The following is a 24,295-nucleotide window of genomic DNA, read 5'->3' on the forward strand; positions in this document are numbered from 1 at the left end:
TTTTTCATGATCGGATTCCATATTCTCTTTTGTTTAATAGAATTGTTATGGCAATCCTCTAACAAAATTTTACGCATGTAGAGAGCAGGGCCAATTCCCTTTATATCAGTAAGGGTCCATCCTAATGCCTTCTTAGATTGCCGAAGGATTTCTAAAAACTTGACATCTTACTCGGGTGTCAACTCCGCATAAATTACTATCGACAAAGAGTTGTTGTCTCCCAAATATGCATATTTTAAATGTTGCAACAAAGGTTTCAACTCCAGTGTTGGGGTTCTTCTATATAAGGTTTAGGAGGATTAAAAGATTGATTTGATAAATCCAAAGATTCGAACTTCTTCCTTGGTCTATCCACAAATTGCTTTGCTTCCATAAGTTCACTAATGTCCTCAAAATTTACTGCGCCACTCCATCCAATTGAGTCTTCATCACTATTAGAATTGTTGTACAAAATTTTGCAAATTTTTCCTCTATTGCTATTTCTATCAACACAATGGCATTGCATTCTTCATTATCACCAACGCATTTTAATACATCAAATACATTGAAAGTAATATGCTGATCATTTACCTTTATGGTTAGTTCACCTTTCTGCACATCAATTAAAATCTTGCTAATAGCAAGGAAAGGTCTTCCAAGAATAATTGGCACATCCTGGTTAGCTTCACATTTTAAAATAAGGAAATTTGTAGGAAAAATAAATTTATCTACTCTTTCCAGCACATCTTCAATTTTACTTCCAGATGTGCGTAGGATCGATCAGCCAGTTGCAACATAACCGTAATAGGCGTTACTTTTCCAATTCCTAGCTTTCTAAAAGTAGACATGGACATTAGATTTACACTCGCTCCTAAATCACATAATACCTTACCAGCATAATGATTTCCAATTGAACATGGGATAGTGAAACTCCTAGGTCCTTCAACTTTGGAGGTAATTTATTCATCAATATTGTTGTGCACCCTTTAGTGAGAGCAACGGTATTAAATTCTCCCAATCTGCGCTTCTTTTACAGTATATCCTTCATAAACTTTACATAATTGGGCATCTACTTCAAAGCTTCTACAAGTAATATGTTGATATGGAGCTACTTCAAAACATCTAGAAATCTTTTGAACTAAGTATCTTGTTCACAATTGTGAAATCACTAAGGAAAAGGTAGAGGTGGTCGTCCTTCAGGTTGCTAATATTCTTTTGCTGTGGCATTTTTATTAGCAACATGATCTGATTCCACTGCAACATTATTTTGTTTCCCCTTTTCGGGTGTAGTATGCTTTTTAGTTTATTTTAAATTCTTTCCATGGTTGAGTTTGGAGTTGTCCTCTTCTACAGTGGTGTCTTGAACAACATCATCCAATTGTGTCTCACTTCAGAGAGTGATGGATTTTCACTGTTCCTTCCCTGTGTTCTTGAATTCTTAGTATCGCTTGGCAATGCTCCTTATGGCCTTGAATCGTTCAAGCATTCGCTATTTGCCCCACTTGATTCTCAAGAGCTCTGAAGGACGCAGCCTGGATCTGACTTACAACATCATTCTTGGTCATATATTCCTTCAGCAAGGCTTCAATAGAGGTAGAACATGATGTTTGACCTTGTTAAACATTTTGCCTCAGTATAGGATGACTATAACCAAGCGGTGCACTATTAGCATTCTATCTTGCAACATTGTTTAAATCTCTCGGACCTTGATTATTCCAACTAAATTTTGGATGCTGCATCTACCTTAGATTTTAAGTGTTGGAATAAAGGTTATTATTCCTGTTAATTTCCATGTAGTATACAGATGCTGGGTTTGATAGGCATTCATTAAACAAAAGGTATTCACCGCAATAAACACACAATAGTTTAACTGATTTCATTTCCTAGATTTTAGTGGGCCTTTTCATTAGCTAAAGAAGATACCTAGGCTGTCAACGAAGTGATTGCATCAATATCCAAGGTAACAACAACTTTCTCACCTGTCCCAACTCTCGTGGCAGGATATTGATAATCATTGTTGGCAATCTTTTCCAAAATCTCATATGCTTCATTATAAGATTTATCCAACAACGTACCATTGACACAAGCATCAACTACCATCCTCGCATGCGGATTCAACCCATTATAAAATATCTTCATCTGCATCCAGTGCTAAAATCCATGCATTGGACATTTCCAAAGTAGTTCTTTACATCGGTCCCAAGCTTCATATAGCGTTTCATCCTCTGCTTACCTAAAAGATGTGATGTTATTTCTAAGCTTGGGATTCATATTTGGTGGATTCTACCTTAGCAAAAATATCTGGAAAAGATCATTTCATGATGCCACTATTCCCAACAGCAAAGTATTTAGTCACACCCTTACACGATCTCTCAAAGAAAATGGAAACAATTCAAGTCGCAAGGCATCTTCAGGAACACCCTATTGTCTAAACGAGTCACAGACTTCTAGAAAAAGTCTTAAATGCACTCTTGGATCTTTAGTAGGTAATCCATCAAACTATGCTACTGTTTGCAACATCTAAAACATTACCAGTTTTAGCTCAAATTGCTGAGCTTGTATGTGTAGTCTTACTATTCTTAGATTTAAATCATCCAAAATTAGAACATGTTCTCAAATTGGTCTATTTCGATCATCTATCACATGATAAACAAAAGGATGACCAATGGGATCATCATTGAGATCAAGATCATTGAGGCTAGGATTATTTCCTTCCCTAGCCATACTACGTAACTCCCTTCTTCTCATTCGCAAAGGTTTTTCAATCTCTGGGTCAAAAGGATACTCTTCGTTAGCAGGAATGCCTCTTCTCATAAACTGATGGCAAACTTGTAACCATTAAATACAACTAAGTTAAATAAATTTGAAGAAACAAAATAAAATAACAAAACCAAATTTCACCAATTGTCAATCCCCAACAACGGTGCCAAAAACATGTCGCGTGTGAAATGATACGCGAATTGTGCAAGTATACACTTCGAATCAAGTAATAAAATGATAAGTGAGATAGTCTCCATAGGGATTAGAATGATATAATTTGGTCAAGTTATTGGAGTGAGGTATGATTAATGTTATGACAAAAATAATGATAAGAATATAGTGGTAATTTAAAGGAAAAATTATGTGTGCAATATGTGTAACTGATAAATAATGGAAAATGCTATTACAAGACAAGAGTAAGAATGCAATGAAAAAATTGAGAATAATTACATGAATAATATGCAAACGAATAAATAAACAACTAAAAATGTTTATGGCAAATATACTACAGGAAAGGATAAGGGCCTACGATGTTGATATGGAAGGTCGGGATTATTAAGAATCTGCCCTTATTGAGAATAATGCTTCGGCAAAACCATACTCAATCTACTGCTCAGAAGAGTTCTAAAATGGCATGCTTTCTTTCGAGAACAAGACCTCAAGTTACCTTTCCTTAAGTGATATATGTTTATAGGCTTTTAGCACGGTACCCTTCCTGGTTCTATTATCTTTTCGTATGAACGTTGTTTTATGTCTAAAGGCTGCTATAAGTATTCCGTCAAGCACTAGTTCATATCATTCAATTTCAATATCATTAACCTAACCTTGTCAGATTTAGATTAATTTAATGAGCATGTTGCACATCCTTCTATGTCTAGAGTTTTCAAACATTCAATTTTATAAACTGGGCCTAGGACCGATATGCTTTGAGTGCTAATTGGACATCTTTACGGCATTGCCACGACGGTTGTGTTGGTAAATTGCATGACCCCTTGCCCAAAAAATCCTTCACTCCTTCACTTCTCGTTTCTTAGCCTGCACCTACCAATCCTCCACCACACACAACCCTTCCACAAGTAATTAAAAATAACTAACATTTAAGTATATACCAAGCTCCTAATGTAATGCTAAAACTAGAAAAAAAAAACCTAATGAAATGTCCTAGAATGCAGCTAAATGTACCTAAGTACAAGCAACTAACTAGATCTAAAAGCATGAAATATAACTCTTTCGAAGAGTTCTTAGCGGTAAGGTAGTGGCCTATGCGCCAAGGCAATTGAACCAAAATGAATGCAACTATCCAACTAATGACCTAGAGTTGGTTATAATAGTTTTTGCACTAAAAATTTGGAGCCACTACTTGTATGGGGAGAAGTGTTACATTTATATCGACCAAAAGAGTCTCAAATACCTTTACACCCATAAAGAATTGAACCTTAGGCAATAGAGGTGGTTAGAGTTGTTAAAAGACTATGATTATGTAATTGAATACCACCCTAAGAAAGCCAATGTTGTAGTAGATGCTCTAAGTAGAAAATACACGATCGATTTAAGAGCGATGTTTGCTAGGCTAAGTTTAGTGGATGGTAGAGGCTTCCTAACTGACCTACAAATGAAACCCACCCTAGCCAATGAGATCAGAACTAAACAACCCTTAGATATAACCTTGTTACCTTGAATTAAATAGGTGGAAGAGGGAAAAAATGAAGATTTTTGGTTTAATGGTGATGGAATCTTATGCTTTCAAAGTAGGTTTTATGTATCTAATGATAACTGATCACGTGATTTTGTGTGATAAGTTTTATATATTTATAATTAATCGTTCTTGAAACTAACTATTATCACAATGTTGGCAAGTGTACCTATCGAACAATAGTATAGTTTTAGCAAGACCGGATTGTCGAACCCAAAGGAACTAAAAGTACTAGTAATGACTGCCTTTTTATTATCTAGCCTAAAAATAAGGTGGTTTTGTTTTAACTAACTAATTAACTAATATAAGAATTCACAGAGAATGGAATTGGGGGATTACTTTTGGAAAACGATTGAATTAAGACAATACCTAAGGAAAAATCCACCTAGACTGTACTTGTTATTCTGGCTCCGAATCGGATGATTTATTCATTTAACTTGTTCCATGCAGATCCCTAAGTTATGTTATTATCCCTATTCAAGACTAATAACATCTAATCCCTAGATTGAATAATTGAGACGTTTCTCTAATTAACACTCTAGGGTTGCATTAACTCGATCTATGGATCCCCCTATTACGTTTCACCCTAATCCGGCAAAATCTTGTCACCCTATCTCTAGGCGCGCAATCAACTCCACTTAATTATGACAAATGTACTCTTAGACAGGGTCTATTCCTCCTCTGAATAAGAGCTTATCTTGAATCAGTATCTTGGGATATCAAAACAAGAATTAAGAACACATAATTAAGAACAAGTTAAATATTTATCATACAATTCAGAAAATAATAACAAGATTCATCTTAGGTTTCACTCTCCTTAGGTATTTAGGGGATTTAGTTCATAACTAAAACGGAAAACATCTCAGAAGAATAACGAATACAAAACATAAAGAAAACCCAAAACTCCAGAAGGGAAGTTGAGGGGAGATATTCAGTCTTGATGATGAAACCGGCTTCTGACATGGATCAATGGACTTTTTTCGAGTAATTCCTTCCTTCCTCTCTGTGTGCCCCTTACTTTCCTCCTCTAGGGTGTATTTATAGACTTTGAATGCCTAGAAGCCCTCAAAATTGGCCTTTTCTGAATTGGACTCAACTTGGGCTCGATAGGGAAACGCCCTGTGAGTTGTGCTTCGAATCTTCCAAATTGACACGATCGTGTGGTCTGCCTGTGTGAGGAGGTCCAGGTCGTGTTGAATTCGTACTTTGGCCCATTTTTCTCTATTTTTGGCCTGTTTCTCTTTCCATTCGCTCTCCTATGCTCTCCTAAGTATAAAACATGAAATTAAAGCATTAGGAGCATCGAATTCACCAATTCTAATGGGAAATCATCCATAAAATGCGTTAAATATGGGGTAAAAATATGTATAAATTACGGTTTATCAATAACAAATTAAGACAAACCATACTTCGGGAAGTGCATGCTAGCCCTTATGCCATTCATCCTAAAGGAAGCAATATGTATCGCGATGTGAAGGAACTGTACTGGTGGCTTGAATTAAAATAAAATGTGACTGAATTTGTAGCCAAATTCCTAACTTGTCAGCAAATGAAAGCTAAACATCAGTTCCCTTTTTGGTTTTTGTAACCAATTAAAATAACTTACTGGAAGTGAGAGTAAGTAAAGATGGACTTTGTTAGTGGGTTACCCTTAACAACCAATAAGAAATATTCAATTTGGGTGACAGTAGATCGATTAACAAAGTCAGCACATTTCTTACCCGTCTAAAAGGATTACTTATTTTAGAAGTTGGCTAAGTTATGCATATCAAAGATATTAAGGTTACATGGGGTGCCAATATCAATTATTTTTGATTTAGATCCTCGATTTACATCTCAATTTTGAAAGAAGCTATAAGAGTCATTAGGTACTCTGTAACATCCCGAATTAGGGCCTAGTCGGAATAGTGGTTTTGGGACCACAAATTTGATGTTAAAATAATTAATTTATGACCTCTATGAGGTCTAGGATATGAAAATAAGCATGTGTTAAAGTTTCATGAAGAAATTTTATGTGTAAGGATTCCAATTGGAAATTAAGGACCAAATTGAATAAATTGCAAAACTTGGGTTCTAAAAGCAATTAGTATGAATTGTTATGGATTATTGATTAGAGGTCCTTAAAGTGTAATTTTCCCAATTTCTAAGTTTTTGGACGAAAATGGGCATCCATGGAAAATTTTGGAAGTTTAGTAATGAAGGGCATTTTGGTCATTTGGTTAATTAAAGAATAAAAAGGGAAAAATAAGCCAAAATCATGTCATTCATCTTCTCCATGCTTCTGGAATTTGCATGCTCTCCATAGCTAGGGTTTTCAACATTTCAAGCTCAATAGTAAGTGCTTCCTAGCCTCGTTTTTTATGCTCTTCATATTTTTAAGATCCTCGTAACATGCTCTCTCTATTTCTACCCATATTTCAAGCTAGGGTTCATGTTCAAAAATTTACCCATGCATGAGATGTTTTTGTTTTGATGATTTATGGAGGAATATGAGAGTTTAAAGGATAGTAAACAACTTTTACGAAGTAGTTTTTCATGGAGATGCCTTAAGGGATGATTTTGTAAAAGTTGTGAAAATGGGTAGAAAAATGTGAAATGAAAGAAAATGTGGGCTGCTATAGGCAATAAAAATATTCAGCTAGGCTTGGGTAACTTAGAAATTTCATGCATTTCATTATACGAGCCTTAGGACTAAATTGTAAAAGTGTAAAAGGTTAGGGGCAAATTGGTCATTTTGCCTGGGGGTGAGTTTTAAATCTTAAAATGAAAAATGTGATGTATTAATAGTCAAATTTTATTGATATCGACCCCAAGGAACCAATTCCAGAAGTCAACCGTGAAAAATGAAAGGTTTCGGAATAACCGAAATACGAAATTGAAGCAATTACTAAGTAAGTTCGTATAACCCAAAGTAAACTCTTAATATACTTAAACATGCATGTTCTTGAATGTATGAAAATTTAGATATTCATGGTGTGATAATTCATGAAATGTGCTTGTGTAAATGAAAAATGATAAATGTCTTGGTTGAAATAGAAAGGGAGATCCGATGGATAAATCATGGCTTACGTGACATGAGATCCTGCATGTGTTGCAGAAAAGGATTTAGATCAGACGGGTAATCCGATGATCTCAAAATAGAAAGGATCTAGCCCGGACGGGTGTTCCTTGAGTGATCGAGCCTCCCGAAGAATATAGGTGCATTAAGGATTTAGCCCGGATGGGTAATCCGATTTAGGATTGAATCTAGCTTGGATTGGCAATTCATATCCAAGCTTATGAGAGCAATTGTTGTTAAGAGGGATTTAGCCTAGACTGGTAATCCCGACAATTCTCTCTGAGTTACTACTACGGGGGATTTAGCCTGGACTGGTAATCCCGCCGTAAGATATAAGGTTCACGGAAGTGCATACTTGAGATGATCACTTGTATAACTTGATGGCAATTAGGTTATCCATTGAGATTTTTGAGGAATTCAACGGGATTAACATGAGAAATAGAAATGGAAATATTGAATTGATGAGCTCATCTAAGACTAATGACATGATGTATTGTTATAAGACTAACTTGATGATTGAGTATATGTGATAGGGAAACTATTTCATGCTTGTTGGAATTATCGCCTAAATATGGTTGTATGTTAATTAACCGGTAAGTTTACTTTCCAGTTATCTGGACTTACTAAGTATATAGATACTTACCCCCTTGTTTTCCCCTGTCTTACAGAGCTTGTGGACTCGTGAAGATTGGAAGACGGTTGGAGAATCAACACACTATCGACTTGTTCTACTTTGGTATATAGATACTTTTATTTTGTTTAATGGCATGTATAGGATTTCTAGTTATTTTGTTATATGTTTCATTTGGCTAACCAATGTAAGGGCCTAAATGGTATACTTATTCTTTTGTATATGGCCATGAGATATGGCTCATATTAATGTAGGTTGTAAACCTACTAATGATGCATGTCTATGTTTAAATGTTTCATAAGATATGATGATAAGACTTATCATGAATGGATGATTGAAATAGGACCTAATAATTTGAGAGTGGACATAGCATATAATGGTATATGGTTATAATATGGCCTAAGTGTAAAATGTAAAATGTGCTATGTTAATCCCTAATATGAAAAGGATAATTTAGCATTTACTAAACCGATGAGATGAGGTTAACATGCAATGAGTTATGTCAAGGTTGTTTAAGAGTATAATTAGGCCATTTTAAATACCATTGAAGTCTCTAAGTTTGTATGATGAAAGAGGGTGACCAAAAGCTTGGAAAATAGCCCTAAAAAGGTCCACATCGGTAAATACATGGCCATGTGTCTAGGCCATATGTGACACACGGTCAGCCCCATGGCCTGTTGCCTGGCTGTGTGTCCCCTGCACTTAAAAATTTTAGGTTAGTTTTCATGGTAGTAAACATACGGATAGAAACACGGCCGTGTGTCTCAACCGTATGGAGGACATGGCCTAGCACACGGGCGTGTACCTTGGCCATGTGCCTCAAAATGAATGATGATGTCATAAACAGAATGTCCGGGGTTTTGAACACGGGCGATGACACAGGTGTGTCTAGGCCGAGTGAGAGACACGAGCCAGGAACACGGGCTTGTGCTTGGCCGTGTGAAAATCCCTGAAGGCTCAAAATGAAAAATAAATCCTAATAATTCAACACAGGTGGGACACATGGGCGTGTCCCTAAGCACATGGGCGTGTGCTTTGCCTCCACAAGGGCGTGTAAGGCAGAACCCTAGTAATTTTTCTAAAATTTTCTATAGTTCTCAGTTTAGTCCCGGATCACTTTTAATGTATGTTTTGGACCTTGTAGGTCCATAATCGAGACACTATGATGTTGTTTGGTCAATTTTAAATTAGAATGAAATTCTATAACTCGTATTTTCTGAAATTGTCTGAGTATGTGTCTGATAACGCCTCGTACTTTGTTGAGACAATACTAATCTGACTCGTCCCATATTATTCTGATTAAAGAGATTGAGGTGCAATTAGATTTCTTCTTTGAGGAAGAACTTATGCAAATTCTAGATTATGATGTAAAGGTTTTGAGAAGGAAACGAATCCCTCTTACAAAGGTACTGTGGTGAAACCATAGCACGAAAGAGACTACATGAGAGTCGAAAGACATGTTCTGTCAACAGTATCCTCATCTATTCGAACCAAATAAAATTTTGAGGACAAAATTTTTTAAGGAGGGAAAAACTGTAACACCCAAATATAGGGTTAGATGAAATAAATAACCAAGAAATTCCCTTACTCTGATGGTTATGTAGCTAATGTATTCTTTTAGAAATCCAAGGTTTAAACCACATTCCTCCCATTTTCTTTTCTTTTCTTTTTTAGCAACCTATGGTCAAAATCTTACTAGAATACATATTAATTAGTGTAAAAATATGTCAAGAGTGGGTAGTAGCCCAATTGGTTAAACATTCTCTCTTCTTCCCTTACTTCTAAGGTTCAAGTCATGCCAAACTCTTCCCTATTTCCATTTTAATTTCGGCAACCAAAAGGTAAATTTTCCATCCAACCCTTCATTTTGAAACCCTAGATATTTAGAATTTTTCCTAATTACAATAGAACTATAACTTCCTTCTCCAAATTAGATTTATTTTTTTTATTACTCTTTTCCCTATTTCTTCTCTCTTTTCTTTTTTATCTCTCCCTTTGCAAATATTTTTCTCTCCGTTACTATGAAATATTATTTTGCATCCCAAACTCGAAATAAATTTCTAGTCAACCTATTCTTTCTACTGGTTTAGCATACCACCGTTGATTTCACCCTTAATCTTGCCAAAAATCAGTAAGTACCCTTGCTTCAATTAGTAGAACCTAAAAATTTTAAAATAACATCATTTCTTGCTAATCTTCCAATTCAATTACGTATATTTTATGAAATCTTGTAAAAAATCTTGGTAAGCTTGATTTTTTTCTTTAAATATGTTATTAATTCAGGTGTAATTATCAGATGAAAAACTTGGTGTAGGTATCCCGGATCAGATTTTGACACGGGGATCATTGCTTGGTCCCCTGGTAATAGGTGTGTGTTTCTTACAAGTGAATTGGGGTAAATCATGCCTCAAAATTGGGTCACACGACCAACCAAATGATTGTGTAGGCCATACAGCCTCACACATGGCCATGTTCCCCCTGAAACACTAGGATTTCGCTTCTCACATGGTCTAGAACCCTTTACACGGCCTGCCACATGGTTTTGTCTCTCCTGCACCTTGATTTTGAAATTACCACACGACCTTAGTTTGTTACATATCCAAGCCACATGACTGTGTAACCCCTCCACACGGTCCAGTCACACAATTGTGTGGCCCTTGTTTCTAAAATTTTATAATTTTACTTAAAATTTTATGATTTGTGTAGATTAGTCCCTAAATGAATCTCGAACTATTTTTAGTGTTTTATTTTATTCAATTGAGTCCCTGAGGATATGAATTATGCTAAGAATCCATTAATTTATGTTATGTTTATGTGATTGCTTGAATTGAAATTAAGCATGCCTATTGTATCTGAATTTGTGAATTGTTCGTTCAATATGTCGTATGATACCGTTAAATTGAATCCTTGAAAAGCTCATGATTTTGCTGTTGTATCGATTTGTTGAGAAAATATTTATTGATTCCATCCTCATTCGTTTATAAGCATGATATTCGTATATGTTTTGTTCTGTTATAAGCATGATATTTGTATCTATTTTATTTTGTTAGAAGCACGACATATTTTTAATGCATAGGATGAGACGTTTTGAAAGGAGAAAGTTCTAACAGAATATTAATATGCAATTATGGTTGTTCACCCACATATTATCTAGCAGCTTTTATCTACAATTAAGTTGTATATTCACAACCATCTAGTAGTGTATTAACTTGCAACATTGGTGGTTCGCCCATCCATTATCCGGTAGCTTTCATCTGCATTTATGTTGTGCATTCATAACCATTTGGCAATGGTTTTAACTTGCAACTCGGTGTGTGGGGATGGACGAGTTCTAGGGAACTCCTATGGTGTGTAGCAGTTGGGTAGGATCTTTTCTATTAAATCTATAACTTTGTTACATTCACAAAACTATGTGCAAACAAATTTGAGATTTTTGAGATGATATGTATGTATATATGTATATGTGTATGATGTTGATCTGTTAATTCATTATTCCAAATCTGTTATTGCAAGTTACTATATGTAATGTGATTTTATATGCTAATTGATTGCACTGATTATCTTGTGATGGAACTCACACTAAGCTTCATAGCTCACTCCCTTTTCCTTTCCATCTTTTCAGATAACCCACCAGGTTAGGACACAGGCGCGACATCCGGAGGGTGTCGGCTTAAATTTTATTAAAATATTTCAGAGTTATTATTTCTCGTCATTTGTACTATTCAAAAAATAAATTATTTTATTTCAAACTGTGGCATGGAATTTAGGGTTTATATTTCTTTCATACTGCATGACATTTAATTTAGTTTTAAGGCACTTAATTGTTAAGTGATTAGGCATAAACCCTAGTCTTTTTTAAAAACATTAAAAATTATCATTTTTCACTGTTATACTTTAATCATAATTTTGAGGCATAATTAACTGGTATTTAACTAACTCTACTAAATAATTGTTTTCAAAACTTCATTAGCTCTCTGGGTCACTTTAGTGGCTAATGTTATCTTCCGAATTTAAGTCTAACATCTGAGTCGATTTAGGGAGGTTACACGGCTTCTCTTATTTTTTTTCTCCTCCTCTTCCCTTTTTTGGTTTCCTTTTCATTCTTTGACAAACCTTGAAAATAATAACTTTTAAAAATCTATCAGGTATATGGAAAGTCATTTGCTTGCATTTGTTGGGGCGGAGACAATTTCCATTGGATTGGAAATCTACCTTAATTACTTACATCAAGTTATTCTTTTCCCATATTTTGTTGAACTTACATAAGATAAGAACACTTTGAAAATTAATCTAATTTAACACTATAAAATACATAATTAACTAAAACATAAATAAAATAAAATTCCTAAATTCTAACAAATTAACTTATAAAATAAACTTTAAAAATCCTAAAATCATACTAAAATAAGAAAGAAAAAACTCTAAGATATTAGAGTTATCAATAATCCATATTAATCCTTTCATTTAATATTGTGTTTGTAACGTTTTGGTGTTTAAATAGTTATTTATTTGTATTAAGAAAAATTATTAAATTAAATGGGCAAATTTTATGGAAATTAACAATTTTGTAAAAAGAAAACATATAAGGGAATAATGAAAATCGAAATATAGTAAATTTAGATATTTAACTAAGAGATTCATTATTTTCATTTATTTCTTCAAATAGCATAATGATATTCTAAATATTTAGATTAGATTTAAATTAAATTAGTAAGTTTATAGAATTAGTAAGTTTAAGTTCCTTTTTTACATTTTAAAATTTTGCAAACAAAATGTTGTAATTTAGTGTTTCGATATTGTGGATATAAATGTGCAAAAACTAAATAATATAAAATAATTGAATTAAATTCTGGGAGATGTTATTGCATTGAATAATAACAAATTTTTATATAAATATCCACTTCTTGAAGTAGATGCTTAATAGTCTTCTCATCATTATCTCTTTTGGTAGTCTTCTCGATTGAATTAACATGAAAAAGGGAATTAGTTAAATATCATTGAAAGTTAACATTGTAAAAAATTGAAAATGAATATTGCTAAAAGAAAAAAATTAAATAAAAGACAATCCATCGGTCAATGAAAAACATACATGTTGTTCTAATACGTATTTTTATGTATTTCGGCTTGAATATTGTTGAGAGTTACGGGAGTATTTCTAGGATGAGAGTTGATGTTATATTTGGAAGTCTCATTTAAATAGTTTATTTTGAGATTCTTTCACAAATTTATATGTGAAGATTAGTGGAAAGTAATCATATTCGGTAAAGTTGTATATATGTTGTACTATTATTTGATTTTATTGATATTTTATATTGTTTGACTTTAACATGTAAATGCTACAAAATCCCTTTATATTGTTTGAATGCTATTTTTAGCATTTATTTATTAAAACATAAAAGGTATGTTATTTTTATGCAACCTTAAATCAAAGAGAACAATAATGAAACATATTTATTCTTATAAGCGAAAATTCAGATTTGTTATTTTCAGCAATTAATTACCAAGAGCTAATTAAAAATTCATTAAATATTAAGTATTTAGAATTAGAATATATATACATGTCAAATTATTAGAGTGTCATTACGACACATTGAATAGTTTTCTTATATTGAAACATCAAATTACTATAGTGTGAAGATTTTGCTTCCTCCTATATATTTCCATTAACATAATTATTGCATTAATAATTAGTCAATGATTCGTATTGAAATATATTAAAAGAGGTTAATTTATGTAGATATGTTGAAACTATGTTGAAATTTTAAAATTTTATTGATTTAAGTAAATAAAGTTTTTAATCTACCTTGTTCATTAGTATGTCATTTTGGCATGTTTTCTATTTATCTATTGACATGAGTTTCAAGGATTTTAGGGTTTGTTTTCTTTGGTGTTCTGGTTTCACAGGACAATGGAGGAAGAACTAGCCAACTTGATCTTATAGATGAAGAGGAAGTAGCTTTTTGGGAGGAGACACTGGTAGTGGAAAATGATTATAAATTGTGTGTGGTGGGACAATGCCTGACTAATAGTATTGTCCATTTCCTATCTTTGCGGAATACGATAGTTGACCTATGGCATCTAATTAGAGGGATATTTATCTCATATCTTAGTGGGAAAAGGTATTTATTCCAATTTTTCCATGACGCAGATATGAACAGAGTATTAGCAGGTACTCCATGGCTCTTTAATAATCATTTAATCCTAATGCATAAGATCCAACTAAGGCAATCCGATGTTAGTACCATTGCTTTCGATCGAGTTTTGGGTCCAAGTGCATGACTTGCCCCCGAGACTAATGTTGGTGGCAATGGCCCACAAGTTTGGTAACTTTTTATGTTTCTTTCTTGAGTATGATACAACAATTCCAACATTAGGAGTCCAAAGATTCATGAGAATCAAAGTCCAGTTGGATGTGAGTTTACCGCTAAAGAGAAAAAAAAGAAGATTATCGTAGGGGATGATCGTGTTTTTTAAGCACGCTTTCAATATGAAAAAATTGAGTCTGTTTTATTTTATATGTGGTAAACTTGGCCATGGTGAAAGCTTTTGTACGATTAGGGTAAGGATAGATCCGTCAAAAATTGTGTTTGGGTGGGACACCTCACTTCATGCGGTAGCGAAGAGGAGATATGCATCGGTGAGTCGTTGGTTGTGTGAATCGAACGATTTGATCTTTCAAAATCTAGATAAGGAAGGTGGAGATAATGGGCGTAATGTTCGAGATGAAGAGGATATGTGGCTGGATTGGCGGGATAACATGGAAAATTTATATCACAATCCTAATCATATTCCATTAGGACCTAGAATTACGACGTTATCTAGAGATCCTAATAATAACCAACTTATGGGTCGTGGGCTGGAAATTCGAGGAGAGAATGTTGTCAGGCCTATGGACTTGATTTCAAATGAGAAGGAGGACCCTCTTATGACAATAGAGGGGAAGAAGAGGCATCAATTAGTGGGGAATCATTTGAAATTTTGAATAGGGGAATAGGAAAGGACTAAATGAGAAATCGGCTAGCTCTGTCATGCAAAGTAGTCGAATGCAATGAAAACACTAAGTTGGAATATTTGTGGGTTGGGGAAGTCGCATGCTGTTAATCTTCTCAAGAATAAATTAAGAGATGTTTCTCCCTGAATTTTGTTGCTCATGGAAACAAAAATAAGTGCAAAATGGATGCAAAGTGTTCAAAGGAGGTGTGGTTTCAGCAGTGGCATTGATGTAGGGACCATAGGGTCCAAAGGAGGTTTATATCTAGGTTGGAAGGACAATTCCTTGGTTACTTTAAAGAGTTTCTCACAACACTATATCAATTTCAATATTGAAGATGATGAAGATAGGTATCTATAGAGGTTAATAGGGTTTTAAGATAATCCATAAGAAAGATATAAGAGATCATCTTAGGATTTACCCAGATAATCGGAATAAGATCAATCGATTCCCTGGTTGGTTGTAGGGGATTTTAACAAGATTGCCTTTTCATTTGAAAAGAGAGGAGGATGCCTCCATTCGAAAAGGCAAATGAATGGATTTCGTTCGGTATTGGAAGATTGCAAATTAAGTGACTTAGGTTTCATTGGTAGGTGGTTCCCATAGGAAAAAGGTAGGTTGGCTCCAAACAATATCAGGGAGAGACTTGATAGGGGTGTTGCAAATATGGCATGGTGGATTCCTTTTTCTAATTATACAACTGAACATTTGAACCATTCCCATTCCTAATCATTGTCCTATTTTAATAGATACAATGGGAAGGTTTCAGACAAAGATGAGGAGGGATAGTTATAAATTTCGTATTGATACTAACTGGTGTCTGGAGGAATCTTGTGATGAGGAGATTCGACAAGGGTAGGCACTTTCTTCTTATGAGATGGCTGTCAAATTAGAAAAATTAGGCGGTCATTTATAGAGGTGGAGCCGTATCGTCAAAATAGATAGAGTGGTGAGGATAAGGAATTTGGAGGAGTGACTGTCGTAACTTTATGACCAAGAACCAGAAGCTGATGTTTTAGCATAAATTACTGAGATTCAATTGGGCATTAATCTAGAGAAGGACAAAGAGGAGTTGTTTTGGGAACAAGTGACACATGAAAAATGGTTAATGAATGGTGATCGCAATACCAGTTTTTTCCATAAGGCTGTAGTTGGTCAACAACAAAGAAATAAAATCAGAAGATTGGAGAATGGGGATGGAAATTGAGGTCAATAAGGGAGCTGAGATGTTGCGTATTGCATTAGAGTACTTATTAGAGTTGTTCACTACTTCAAATGCAGGGAATGATGCAAGAATTTTGGGACTGGTTCAAAGGAAGATTACGGATAGTATGAATGATGAGCTCTTACAATCATTTACTAAGGAGAAGATTTGGGCTGCAGTCAAAGCGATGTCCCCTCTTAGAGCCCCAAGGATAGTATGATGATGCATACATGATTGATAAATGTTACAACCCAATAGCAAAATATGAGCCATAGTTCATGGCCATATACAAAATGATTCATCAACCATCATGAGCCATTAGACTTGGCTAATTTAAGTAACATATATAACCAAGAGATAAGTTACCCTATACATGCCATTATATCAAAATGAATAGTTCTTTTACACCCAAAATGAGATTGTCGATGGTGTGATCAAACTCCTACTGTCCTCCAACCTTCATGAGTACGAAAGCTCTATAAGACAGGGAAAAGTAAAAAGGGGTAAGCATTACATGCTTAGTAAGTTCGTATAACGAAAAGTAAATTTACCGGTCATTTTAAACAAATAATCACAATAAGCCATGTTATCCATCAATTATAAATAATTCTCCCTAAACACATGCACTCAATGAACAAGTTAGTCACATAATTTTCAAGATCCATATATGAGCTCATCACATCATATACATATTCAAATTCTTGTTTCTCATGTCATCTACAATTATTTTATCCAATGAATCATTGAATTCCTGATGGATATTTGATAAACGCCAAATTATACATAGTTTTACCCCAAATACTTAGCATATTTATGGATGTTTACTACTAGATTTGTGGATTTTGGTGCTCTTAATCCGGTTATTTCATGTTTTGTACTCAGGAGAGCACCAAGAGTCAAAAGGAGCCAAAAACGAGCTAAAAATAGACAAAACGGACCAAATCAAGAAGATCGTACGACCTAAGCCTTGCCACACGGGCTACTCACATGCCCGTATCCTTCGAGGGTGTCGACCAAGGCTCTCACGAGTCACACGGCCTAGCCATTGACCCACACGGCCGTGTGCAATTTTCGGATCAAACACGACCTGGCAAACACGTCACACAGCCGTGGCACATGGGCGTGTCTGTTTTTCAAATAGTTGTATTTTACACAGAAAAGGGTACTTAGGGAGGAAGAAAGCCAATCCAAAGCCTATATAAACACCTTAAGTATGACCTAGAAAGGGGGCCTCTTTCGAAACTTTTCTGGGATACAGAACTACACGCCAGGGATTACTTGAAGGAAGCCAGACGATCCATCCCAAAAGCCGGAGCTACTCCAAGACTGAAGATCTCTCTCAGAATTCTCTCAGGGGTTTTAGAGTTTTCTTTATGTTTTGTTATTTTCATACTTTTGAGATGTACTCTTATCTTATTATGAACTAAACCCTTAGATACCAAAGAGGGTTAAAACCTATGATGGATCTTGTTATTATTATTTGAACTGTATAATAAATACTTGATTTGTTCTTAATTATGTATTCTTAATGCTTGAGTTAATATTTTGGGTATTAATTCATGATTTGATGTGCTTATGTAGAAGAGCAAAAGTCCTTGTCTAAGAGTAGATTTGGCATAATTAAGCGGAGTTGATCAAACGCCTAGAAATATAGTTACGAAATTTTGCCGGATTAGGGTGAAACCTAATATGGGAGTCCATTGAGTGATTTACTGCTTCCCTAGGGGTTTTAATCAAGAAATAAATTTTGATTAATTCAACTGAGGGTTAGACGTTATTAGTCTCGAAAGGGATAATAATATAGGTTAGGGAGTCTCACGGATCAAGTCAAATGAATAAATCGTTTGGTTCAGAGTCAGATAACAAGTGAAATCTAGGTGGATTCCTCCTTGGGTGTAACACCCCGTACCCGAGACCGTCGCCGGAGTCGGACACGAGGGGTTAACGGGCTTAATCCACTTACTTTTACAGTTCATTTTAAAAATTTCCAGACAGCCGGCTAACTGTGTCACTGTCACCTTAAAAATCATATCTTGAGTTCCACAACTCGAAAATCAGTTTTGTGATTTTTCCCTGAAACTAGACTCATATATTCATCTACAATTTTTTTTCTAGAATTTTTGGTCGAGCCAATTAGTACAGTTTATTAGTTAAAGTCCCCCATGTTACAGGGATCGACTACACTGACCTTTGTGCATTACGACTTGGATATCTCCCTGTACAGGGCTTCAATACTGATGCCGTTTGTTTCTACAGAAACTAGACTCGAAAAGAAATCTGTAAATATATGGCATGACTTCTAATTATCTCTGGTCAATTTATAATGAATTTCCAAAGTCGGAACAGGGACTCCAGAAGCCGTTCTGGCCCTATCTCACGAAAACTTAAATATCTCTTAACATGCTATTCATATGATCGTTTTGTTACTTTCCTATGAAAATAGGCTCGTCAAGGTTCATTTACATAATTTATTCACTATTTAATTCCATTCTTACTATTTTTAGTGATTTTTTACATCCACGTCACTGCAGCTGTCAGCATCTGTCTTTAAGGTAGGCTTTACCTATTTTATAGTTTCCATGATTCAACTAGCCCTTTAACATAAATAGCACAAAATATGATCATGATTAACCATCCCAATGGCTAATCGTTTCCAAACATTTCCATACCTCTTAATGAACAACATACAATGATTATAATACCATGCCCAAAGTATACTTAAGCCATTTTCGCATGGCTATCCAAATTTACACAAAACCGAAAGGTACATGACCTATAACAAAAGGGTAGTCCTATACATGCCATTTCAAAGTCCAACCAAAAATATACCGAAAGGAGCTTTGATAGTGTGGGCGACTTCGACTTCAAAATCCCGAATCCGATAGCTGAAGAACCAAAATCTATAAAACAGAGAATCAAAGAAACGGATTAAGCATTTAATGCTTAGTAAGTTTTGAGCAAAGAATTTAGACACAACCAAAGTATAGCATTCATGTAGCTAAACAGATAATTTCATATGCACAAATTCTCAATATCATACTTACTTCACATTACCAACCCTTATATTCATACACAAAGATCAACTTAGCCAAGGCCGGTAGCTCATTTATCAACTGAGCGAATACTTATTTGTAAGGGCTCAACTAATTCAAGCACATACGAAACATACCTCAATGTTGGGATGTTACAAGCGTATTAACTGAAATTTTTACAGCAAGATCGTTCATTCCCGAATCACGTACCTTCGAAATTTAACCGGATATAACTACTCGTTCAAATGCCTTCGGGACATAGCCCGGTTATAGCAACTCGCACAAATGCCTTCGGGATTTAACCCGGATTTAGTAACTCGCACAAATGCCTTCGGGACTTAACCCGGATTTAGTAACTCGCACCAATGCCTTCGGGCTTAGCCCGAAATTAGTAACTCGCACAAATGCCTTCGGATCTTAGTCCGAATATGGTCACTTAGCACAAAGCCTTTGGGACTTAGCCCGGACATCATTCGAATAACCATGCACATTTAACAATAAATCATGACACAATCGTATTTCATTTTCATTAGCAAAACTCAAACACAAGACACTTATCACACTTGCAATTTTGGCTCAATAGCCACACACAAAGAGCATGATTTTAATTTGCTTAAAACATGATCTAATCAAAGCATAATCTAAGTTCTATTACTCAAGAACTTACCTCGGATGTTGTCGAACGGCTTCAACGGCTATTCGATCACTTTTTCCTTTCCCTTATCCAACTGTGGTCCTCTAAGCTCTTGAGCTAATTCAAACAAATTTAACTTATTAAAGTCTCATTTTGCTAGCTTATGGCGAATATGACAAGGAGTTTGATAGGTCATATGGCCACCTTTTAGCTCAAATACACAATGATCATACGCATTTTAATCACATCAAGCAATTTAATACCATTCATTTGAACATCAAAGAGAAGCTCAAGGTACTTAGCCCATATATACATTAGACATTAGAGTCACATATATACGAAATCACGAATCGAATTCAACATACTAGCTAATATTTCCCTTAGCCGAATTTTCTAAGTCAAGCTAAAGCCATCAATAGGCTACCTATGGCGAACATACACATCAACTCATGTACTCATTCATGTGGCGAACATACACATCTACGCTAAGGCCGATTGCAACACTTAATACATTCTACAAGTATGGTCACTTGTATTGACTAAACACCGTTTTTTTCAAGTTCAAAACTTGGCTAATACATATATATACACTATTAAAGCATCCTCTCCCTTTCCATTAATTCAACACATGCATTGCCCATAATATACAAAATTATATTTGGCCTTAGCACACAACTTGCTAGCCGATTCTTCTCCACCTAGCAACTAATGCACATACGAGCTCATTTGTTAGACTCTACTTCATCTAACAACAACCTTATTTCTCTTCTATTTCCTACCATGGCCGAATGCTCAAGATACCTCAATATCAAAACTTTTAACTTGGGTTGCTTAAAAAGCTTGGTGATGAGTTCAAATTTATCTAACACCTCAAGCAACATAACACATCCCTTAATCTAGTGAACCACCATAGCATCAAACACCAACCAAGAAAACAACACCCAAGGCCGAGTATCATCTTCATCACATAGCAAGATTTAGACCATGGGCTAGGTAGAACTCAAGCTAACAACTAAAATATGCATGCATCTCATGGACAACATCAAACATACCTTAGTCTAGCAAATCACCATAGCCGATTTTCTCAAGCTCCTCCCCTTCCTTTCTTTCCTCTATTCGGCCAAGGATGAACCAAAGGATGAACACTCTTTTTTTTTTTTGTTTTTCTTTCCCTCCACTCACGGCAATGGGGGCATGGATGAGACCATTTTTTTTTCTTTCACCACTCCTCCCTTTCATTATTTAATTAGCATGCTCATTATTTTATTTTTTCCTTACATAATGCATTAAGCCAACATGTCTATGACATGTTTTTTTAGCCATAACACTTTGTCCACCCATGCTCATGGTCGGCCACTACATATTAGGGGGGAAATTGACATGCAAGTCCTCCCTTTTGATTACATGCACTATTAGATCCTTGTAGATTAGCCTATCACATTTCAAAAGTGTCACACAAGTCCTTTTGACTAAATTCACATGCAATTTACTAAATCGAAGCTTAAAATTTTCGCACATTCATATTCACATATTTTAGACCATAAATATCACATTCAAATAATTTGGTGACTCGGTTTAGCGGTCCCGAAACCGCTTTCCGACTAGGGTCACTATAGGGCTGTCACATTGGGTATCGTCTTTATCAAATTAATTTTCTTCAAGTCTTTTTCCGACTTTTCTCTTTACTTTAGTTTAATTAGTTAATTAGTTTAGTCAATTAGTTTAATAAACAACTCCTCTTTATTTCTAGGTTAGATAATAAAAAGATAGTTATTACTAGTACTTTTGGTTCCTTGGGTACGATATCCCGGTCTTGCCATTACTATACTATTGTTCGATAGGTGCGCTTGCCTTTTCATCATGATAATAGTTAGTCTAGGTTTGATCTTCATTATAAATATTTATTACTTGTTACGAATCATGCGATCAATATTTCATCACTTAGTACGCTCTAGGTGTACTCTTTTATTAACCGTCAATTTATATCCAGTAGTATCCTATCTGTTACACTCTCGAGCCACATATCTTACAATAGAATTACTAGTCCAGGCTAAATTTCTAGCTGTACCATGTACTCTAAGGGCTTTATCAGATTACCGGTCCAGGCTAAATCTTTTATATGACAAAGAATTCCCTACAGAGTCTAATTTGGATTACCAGTCCAGGCTAAATCCTAATTGAAACGTATGTTCGTTAGGCTCGTTTCAGGATTACCCGTCTGAGCTAAATCCTTTCCATAATGAGATCAAAGGGATTACCCATCCGGGCTAGATCATTTCTACAACACATGCAGGATCCCATTTCTTGTGGGAAGTGACCTATCCATTGGAATTCCATATTCAAACGGATTCTAACCCATTTTCAATCAATTTTAGAATTATGGGCATTTTCATACAATTCATTATTTATGCATTAAACATTCAATTCAACACAACCATTAAACTCAACAGCCATAAACATCCAATTAGGTTACACGAACTTTGTAACACCCCCTAACCTTAAATCGTCGCCAAAACAAGGTTACAAGGCATTATCAGACAATCGTACAATTTACGATTAATATTCAAATAATTATCGAACATATTATAATATAATCATAAATTCATATAAAACTTTTGCTAATTGACTCTTTTAAAAAAAAAAACTTAATGTAACCCTTTTATAAATATCTAACCTTCCCTGCAATTTCAAATCACAACCAAACCAATTCCAGTATTAGAACCAACGCAATTTCATGTTTAATCGTATTAAAATCATACCTATAACAATAATTTGATAATTTACTCTATGAACATTTATGTTATCATTAAAAATTAAATTAGAATTTCATTCATCCATTCTAAATCTAACACCAATTATACCATGCATATCATGTAAATTTTCATACCATTTCATTAGTTTAAACACCAAAATACCAAATACCATTTTTTACAATAAAAATTGTATAGCATTTTAAGGTGACCAAATTAACACTTATATACATGCCACTTTTTCCAAAAGAAGAATACATCACCGAGTTTTGCGCGGAGTCAAGATCACCTGGATGTTGAACCGACACTCTGAATACCTATTAACCTGCGCACGGAAACAACCGTATGGTTAGTATTTTAAACTCAGTGGTATTACTATAATTCAAATTATAATATAATAACCAAGTAAATTAAATCATTTAACTTTAAAATTTACCAGACTAATTCATATATAACTTCCATTTCTCAATATTTACAATTCAATTTGGTTTTTCATTTGTTAACATCATATACTGTAGCACCCAAAACCCGTCCCAGACGTTATGGCCGGATCCGACATGCCACATCGAAGCGTTCAAAACATTTTATATTATTGATTCAGAAAAACCTACTTAGTGTTTTAAAAGATAATTTCATTATAGGTTAAAGTAAATGAAAGCTGTGCACCAAGTAGGAAACCGAAAAAGAGGAGGTGAGTCTATCGGACTACTTAAGTACCAAGCTCCCTTCGTATCCAATCCTAGACATGCACACTGCCATTGCCACACCTTAACGTCATGTATATTTCTAGGAAACCGATTTGATTAAGTCATTTTTAGGAAAAGTGATTAATTTTGGAAAATACTTTCATTGCGGAAGCTTTGCTTATTGTCGTGTTATTTTGAAATCAATTGCTGTTTTTTTTTTTTTGAAAACGCGCCCTAAAGCTATCTAATTTCAACAGTTAAAATAAGTAATACCTATCTTAGTAATACATATTAAAATCATAAAAAATAATTAAGCGGCCTTATTACATTTAAAAACCCAAACCTCAACGTAAATAATAGGATGTCCAGTTCACCAGAAGAAAACCAAACTTTCAGAACGGGTGGCCACTCCGAATTCCCTCACAGCTCCAAGCCCACTATGGTTGGGGATTTCTTGAGTGGATGAAAATAAAACGGGTGAGTTTGGGGAAACTCAGTGTGTAAGGAAAACCCATTCAAAGCCCAAGTCACTCAAGCCTATTGGGCCTAAGCCTATTCAGTAAGTGGTAATGGACCGAGCCCTTTTCAGATTATAATAAACCGGGCCTTAGCCCTTATTCAGATAACAAGATGGCCCATAGGCCCATTTCAAAATACATGCAACATCAATAACATATGCAAGCCCATTTGGGGAGACTACACTCTACCCGTACCAACCTACACTCCATGTGGGGAATAGCTCAACCCACCCAAATTTAACACTCCACATTCTTGACCTTTTGCTCAGCTTAATAGTAAATTGAAGCAAAGCCTCCAAGAGACGTGGACAAGCCACTTTCAGTACTTCCTCCGTCAATATCCCAATCCCATGCATTAG

General features: G+C 34.9%; 2 long non-coding RNA genes across 2 annotated transcripts; both read right to left on the bottom strand.

Annotated features, from left to right (window-relative positions):
* Nucleotides 1-18,934: 18,934 nt before the first annotated feature.
* On the bottom strand, nucleotides 18,935-20,119 carry LOC128288406 (uncharacterized). Its single transcript, XR_008278742.1, has 2 exons — nucleotides 20,016-20,119; nucleotides 18,935-19,216 (listed from the first exon to the last, which is right to left on the bottom strand). It is a non-coding gene; the product is annotated as an uncharacterized LOC128288406 (long non-coding RNA).
* Nucleotides 20,120-22,837: 2,718 nt separating this feature from the next.
* LOC128288398 (uncharacterized) lies at nucleotides 22,838-23,933 on the bottom strand. The gene is made up of 2 exons (XR_008278741.1): nucleotides 23,762-23,933; nucleotides 22,838-23,057 (listed from the first exon to the last, which is right to left on the bottom strand). It is a non-coding gene; the product is annotated as an uncharacterized LOC128288398 (long non-coding RNA).
* Between the last annotated feature and the right edge of the window lie 362 nt (nucleotides 23,934-24,295).

The sequence above is a fragment of the Gossypium arboreum genome, chromosome 2 (assembly GCF_025698485.1).
Source record: "Gossypium arboreum isolate Shixiya-1 chromosome 2, ASM2569848v2, whole genome shotgun sequence".
Classification (NCBI taxonomy): Eukaryota; Viridiplantae; Streptophyta; class Magnoliopsida; order Malvales; family Malvaceae; genus Gossypium; species Gossypium arboreum.